Here is a 7,198-nt window from a genome sequence, read left to right on the forward strand (position 1 = left end):
AATATAAACCCCCTCACTACACACTTTGTGCCCCCGTCTCAGACGGGTATTAACATTTTCACACTTTTCTCGAGGGACAAAAAAAAGCGCAAAAAAAAAAAAGTATTTGGAGAGACGGCTGTGTGCTTCACCTGAGGTGAACACCTGGTCTTCACCTGCATCCACCTTTTTATCAATAACTTCAACTCTTACTTCACACTTTAAAAAGTTAAATGTGCTGAGTTGACGTTGACCCCCTCCCACCCCCAGCACAACTGCATGGGTACGCCACATTTCAAATGAAAAGTGCTTTATTGTTCCCCCGTCTGACAAATGTATTCATCTGGGTGGCGTCTGGGTGATATCTGCTCTATTTGTGACGAGCGCTTCCTCTTCATCATCCCGTGAACAACGCCGTCGGAGGAGAACCAAAGTGTGACAGATTGAGGTGTAAAGGAGAGATGGCGTCGAGAGAGATGTCGGCGAGAACAAGATTGGTGGCGTCGTCAAACAGGAAGAGAAATGATCTGGGGTACTCCTTGGGTTTGGTTTTTTTTTTTGGCCTGGAGACTCACGCAGAGCCCCCACCACAAAGAACGGCACATTTCTGATATTCTGTACATTTGTTATCGGCGTGGTGTTTTATGCTGGGGTCCGGTAATGGCGCGGTAAATCACCGCTGACAAGTCAGGGGCGGTCCGACGCCCACCTCCCCCTAAGACGAGAGACGGATGGCGGCGGAACGGGGAGTCCTCAGAAGATCACGACTCTGTAAAGGTGTTTGCAGGGGCGTGTCCAAGTGGGCGTGTCCCCAATCCAGGTTGGCGTCCCCTTGGAGGTCCACTGCGTCACGTTCTGAACCGGATTATGAATAATAAGGAAGTAAACTTCATTTAGATGAATTTTATTTAATTTAAATATATAAAGTTTATTGTACATGTTTTTAAGTTGATGTTATATAATATATAAAACTATAAGGGAGAGCGGCGGCTCTGATTGGCTGATTTTTTTCTAGCACACCTGTTCTACTGATGGCCGTGTTGCATTGTGGGTAATGAAGTATAAAGGAGGTGACTGGGTCAGGTGTGCTGCAGGAATACGTTTGGATCGCCGTGGCACTGGCGGTCACATGATCTGCTGTCACGGCGCTTTTCTACCGGTGGAGGTGGGGGGGTTGCCCCCCGCCCCCTTTGGCCCCGCCTTGTTCAGGTCAGAGGTCAGCGTATAAATTATTGAGCAGGATGTTTAGGCCTAAACTGCAGCGTCAGCAGGTGATCGCGGCTGATTGGGTAGAGACAGCGTGGGGGGGTCATGGGGGTGCTGTGTACCCCCCCACATCCGTCAGGACTAGCGTTAGCGTTAGCGTTAGCGCTCTGAAGTGTCTGCCTAGGGTAACGTCATGGATGCTAATTGATACGCTAACATGGCTGTAATCCTTCCCACTGGGGGGGCGGGGGTGAAGTGAGATGGGGGGGGGACTGGGGGCAGTGGGGGGGTCTCTTCAGAGGATTCTGCTGAAAAACAAATTAAAACTTGAAGTCTGGCTGAAATTGGAAAATTGGCTGATAATGCTGCAGGAGCCCCCCCCTCCATGCCCCCCCTGTCTTATCTTCCTCTTTTCAATATTATGTCACTTCATTTTCTCTACACCATCCATCCATCCATCCATCCATCCATCCATCCTTTCCACTGACCCCCCCCCCCCCAGCTGTGGAGAGGAGGAGAGGCTGTGAATGTGATGTGGAGCAATGCCTTCTGGGAGATAATCTGGACTCCTTGCTCAGTTTATCCTCCTCAGTCAATAAGATCTGCCTCTTTTCTCCTGGGGGGGCTCTTGCTCTTCCTCCCCCTCCTCTTCCTCTTGGTATTCCAGACACGATGGACTCGACAGGTGGAGGTGTCGCTCACAGACACCCATTGATTTTCTATTGATGTGTAAGGGGGAGGGGGGAGTCCAGGTGTGGGGGGGTTAGTCCAGGCTGGGGGGGGGTTGATGATTTAAACTCATCCGGACTTCAATCCTTTTGATTTTTTTGTTTTTCTAATTATAAAGTCTAATTCTTAGTTCCCTCAGCCAACCAATCACACGCCGGTATGTGGGTGGTCCCCCACAGGAAGGGGCGTGTCCTCCTCTTACCTCAGTGACATCACCTGCATCAGGTTTGTCAGCTAGGACGACCATATTTGGTCGTTCCGTCACCGAGCCGAGACTGTTGAATGAGATCACTGCTACCAACCTGCTGCTGTCAGTCAGAGTGTGTGTGTGTGTGTGTGTGTGTGTGTGTGTGTGTGTGTGTGTGTGTGTGTGTGTGTGTGTGTGTGTGTGTGTGTGTGTGTGTGTGTGTGTGTGTGTGTGTGTGTGTGTGTGTGTGTGTGTGTGAGGCAGCTGCTGTAGCGTGTCTGAGGTGGTCCAGACTCTGGTGTTACCCAGGCCAACATGAATAGTATTCTTCTTTTATTCTATACACAGATATGTGGCTCTGCGGTGCGCTGGCGTCACGCCTGGAGTGTACCCTGCCTCATGCCCAACATGGGAAAGTCTCCAACACCCCGTGACCCACGACAGCAGATGAAGAGGTATAGTTGATGCATGAATGAACAAGGTGCCTGAAGGGTGCTGTGCTGCTCGGTGAGGGTTGTGGCCAAAATAGGAACTGCAAGACAATAGTCGGATATGGTGACGCACGTTTGTTTGTAAGTTGAGGACTACTCACTAATTCATGACTCGGGGATAAGTATTCTGCAGACGAGCGTCATCATCAGCGGTGAACGGTGACCCACCCCGAACACCGGAGCACCAAGACAGGAAGTGTCTCGCCTTGGTCCCGCCTCCTGATTGCTTTTCGAAACACGTGGCTACGTTACGAACCAAACTTTTGATTGCGCTGCGTTTGTCCCGCGCCAGATGTTAGGCGTTTATGGGATGGAAGCGGCGGCGGAGGCCCCTTTATGGCTCGAGGAGCATCATAAACTACTTCCTGGAGGCGCGTATAAACGAAATAAGTGGTGTGACAGGCTGTGTTCGGTTCCACACGGGTTCTCAAAGCGTCAGCACGAGAAGCTGAAGCCCCACGCTGGCCGTGGACCAGCAGCGGCGGCGCCGTCCTAATTAAAGCAGCGGCGCCCACGGCTTCAACAATAAATACTGACCCAGCTGGCGGCGCGCCTGCATGCTAGGTAGCGGCGAAATCACAAACTTCAGCAAACAGTGCCAACGGCGCTAACTTCTTCTCCTGGACGCAGCATATGGTCGCCTCTGCTCGCGACACATTGGAGTCACCGTCAACTGAGGCGAAGAACAATCGCTTCAGCTCCGCCCACCAGGAGCAGCCGTGCTGACGCTAACGGAGCTATACTGTTAGCGTTAACACGTAGAACATGCGTGCCCCTGCGTTCACCGTGTCAGGAAGGCGTTTTCCTCTTGAAGAAAAGGGTCACTTCCTGTTTGGTTTAATGCCATCCAACCCCCTCTGTCCCCACCCCCGCTACCCCGCCCCCTCGCACCACATGACCCGACATACCGCTGATGCATGTCAGTAATCACCGACATCATCCCGTACACACACTTTCATTTTTCATTTCCAGGACCATCCTTTGCCCGCCCGTGGGCGGGGTAAACCCGGGACAGGTGCGCCGTCCATCACACTCCTCCCCCCGTCCGGTTTTTTCTCCTTTGATTTACTCGTTTCATTTATCTTCAACGCCGCCCCGACGCCGCGGGCCGGTCTGCTCGCCACATCACCAGGAATTCTCCCAGCAATCCAGATGGTCGGAGTTCAAGCAGGCAGCGCGTTGCTCAACGCGACAGCGCTGATAGGAGGCATGTATCACCCACCCCGGCGGGTATAAATATTAAATTAGAAGCGCGCTCAGAGGGAACCGAGGCCAATATTCCTCTCTTCTCTTTAAATCTGCTGCCATCACTGATGTGTTAAGCGTTAATATCACCCTTCAATCACCACTTATGACCCACCAGGGTGTGTCGGGCGTCCGCGGAGACCCTCGTGCGCCTGGATTTCCTTGTAATTCTTATTTTGCCGTGTTGTGGGTAGTGGACAAAAGGGTGTCTTTCAGTCAGCGGGAGTCTAACCAGGTTAAAACTCGGGCGACCCGGAGTCTACCTCGGCTTCGACGTCCCTCTGTTCCGGCGAGATGGACGGCGGACCCGTCGCAGAACGTCATCAGGAAGAACTACGACGTGTTGGGAGGACAAACGATGTCGTTTCTTGTTTGGAAAATGATGTCAGTGTCAGACGAGGAAAACACGGCCGTTCGTCAAACGCCACTGCGTGAAAACACGTTCCGTCTTTTAAATCAGGGATACCGACTACAGCGCGCCCTCGTGCATTAGTGCAACAACACTCGTGACTTCAACTCATCACAGATTTTTGGTAGGCAGTTCTCAGCTCCGATCGTCTTTGACGACGGTATTAATTGCGCGCTAATGCCGATTCCTCACACCTGTCTGGTTTCTCTCGCTCCAGCATCCTCGTTACCGTCTTTGTTTTTTTCCTCGTCGCTCTTTAACAACCGCTGACAAATCAATCCGAACCACCGCCGCGTTCCCGTCCTCTCCATCGACACCGTTATCAACTATTTCCTGTGTCCTACTGTTTCCCAGTCAGCTGGAGGTCGCCCCCGTCTCACGGAAGACGTCTCGTGATTAGACGTCCATTATTCTTTCTGAAGTGTTTGTAATTACACACATTTCAGGAAACTGTGCTCAAATCTCAGGCTGATGTGTAAACATGAGGCAATGACGTGGAATTTTCTCTGAATATTTTCGTGAAGTGGAGCATCAGATACTCCTTCCTGTCAAAGGGGGGGCAGTGGAGGTGGTTGCGGCCCCCAGGGGGCCTCTGTTCCAGGCATGTCTGACGGAAAGGAGACTCCAGAGTAGACCCGCCACCGGCTGGTGGAGCCTCATCACAAATGAGACCTCGCCTACCTTGGAGAACCTCATCTAGTGGATTGTTGGAGTTTCTCCTTGAGCGTTCTCTTTTAAACGTCCTCTCCTGAGTGCCCCCCCCCATCACACTGGTGAACTCTGTCCTCGCCATCAATGGACACTTGACTCCAACCTAAGGAACACGTAGGACAATATTTGTCGCCAATTCGTGTCCGTCTGAACTCCTGCTTGAGACGAGAACCGCCGCTCGGGGTTGGCGGGGGCTACTTCACGGCTCGCTGAAAGGCGGAGGGGGGGGGGGGTTCCGCGGCTTTACTTTGGATCACACGTGGAACGTTCAGAGGCTCATTGAACAGCACAATCACACTTGTGTCTCGGAACGTCGCCGCTACCTGATGTCTGGTTGAGGTAAATTACGGGGTGGAGAGGACGCCGGTGGTCTGTTCGATTAGCACGCTTAGCATGTGACGACACACACACACACACACACACACAGGAACACACACTCCTCTTCCATCCCATCCCGCTGCACACCCGTGAGGAAGACGATCAGCGGAGAGCGAGTCGTTTGGATCCGGCGAGGCGGGACGGTAATTATGTTCCACGTGTACTGAGGTGCTCTTCATCAGCGGCGCCATCACACTTCAGCTGATGCTGGAACTCATTTTCCCTCAGAGGACATAAAGAGACGTCGCTCGTGTGGAGGGATGTCTCCTCCAATCACATCCGTCGTCGGATCCGTCCCAGGAGGAGCAGCTCTGGTTTTTATTTATCGTAAAAACGGAAGGAGGACATTTTTCTGTTTTATTTGAACACTAAAGCACTTTGTCTTTATGGTTCCTCCGTTCTCGTTCCTATCGGTTCTGTCCGACGCCTGATTGGCTGTTGCGGCTGGAATGTTAATGGGATTGGCTCATTTTGGGGAGATTCCAATGAAAGTTGTTGCCTGAATTGGCTCAGCCAATCAGAAAGCAGCAAAACCAAACCAGAAGTCTGTGGATGGAGTTGATGAGATTCACAGATGTAACGTCTGATGGTCACACAGGTGATGAAACTGACCAATCATGTCTCTTCTCTCTCAAGGCGGATTTGGTTTGGAGGGTTCTGATTGGATGAGACTGTTGTGAGTTGAAGTGTGTTTGTTTGTTTGTGTTTAGAAGGACGTCCAATGAGGTCGTTCCTCACATGACAGATAAATGAATGGTCCAGACCAGAAGGGGGCGGCGGCTGAATGAGAGGCTCTGATTGGACGCACCTTCTGTCCACCTTCTTTTTTGCTGTAGTGTTCTTCATCTCCTTCTTTGTCTTTGTCCTTTTTTTATTCGTCCTCCTTCAGTTTCCCGTCTTTGTCTTTTCTCTCCTCTTCATCCTCTTCTTCTCTATCCCTCTCATCCCACCATCTGTCCATCTCATTGTCTCCTTGCTCTCCTCCTCCTCAGTTTTCACCTTTGCTGCTCTCATCCTCCTGGATTTCCATCTTATTGTCACCCTCCTTCATTTCCTCACGTTCTCCTCCCACCCATCTGGCGCCTTTTCTTTCCTCTCCATTCTCCCCACATCCTTTCGTTTTTCCTTTGTGGACTTTTTGTACTTCCTCTTTACTCTTTGTGGACTCTTTATTCTTTCCCCGTAGCCTTCCACATCCTGTACCGGTTGTGATTTGGTGACCTCTCTGTTAGCATTAAATCAACACCTTCTCTTTTCTCTCAGTGTTTGGGATCTTCAGTACACCTGTAAAACATCTCGTTTAACCGTAAAACATCTCATTTTTACCCGCAAAACATCTCGTTTTACCCACAAAACATCTCGTTTTACCCGGAAAACATCTCGTTTAACTGTAAAATATCTCGTTTGACCTGTAAAACATCTTGTTTTACCCGTAAAACAACTCGTTTTACCCGTAAAACAGCTTGTTTTACCTATAAAACATCTTGTCAACAGCAAACACTGCTCCTCCTGGACGCCGTTATTAAATCAAAACCTCTGAGGATGTCGAACCACGTCAGGAATGCTCCTCTCATCGACTTTCCTGCAAAGCAAACATCTGATGTGTGTCTTTATTACGCCTGGAGGCGTCCGGCGTGGACGGGGTTGTCTCCACACACCGAGCAAAAAATCTATTATATTGTTATTTGAACAGTTCATAAAAGAGGAGCTGAGCTCTGATCCAACGCCCTTCTGTGTTTTGGGGTCCAACTGTTGCTCTGGTTGTGGGTTTGGAGTGTGGATTAAGGATGAATTGAATTAAGGATTAATTGAATATAAAATTCCACAATGGTAAACAACATTGCCCTTCTGAACGACTGCAAG

Source organism: Antennarius striatus, chromosome 5 (genome assembly GCF_040054535.1).
Source record: "Antennarius striatus isolate MH-2024 chromosome 5, ASM4005453v1, whole genome shotgun sequence".
NCBI lineage: Eukaryota > Metazoa > Chordata > Actinopteri > Lophiiformes > Antennariidae > Antennarius > Antennarius striatus.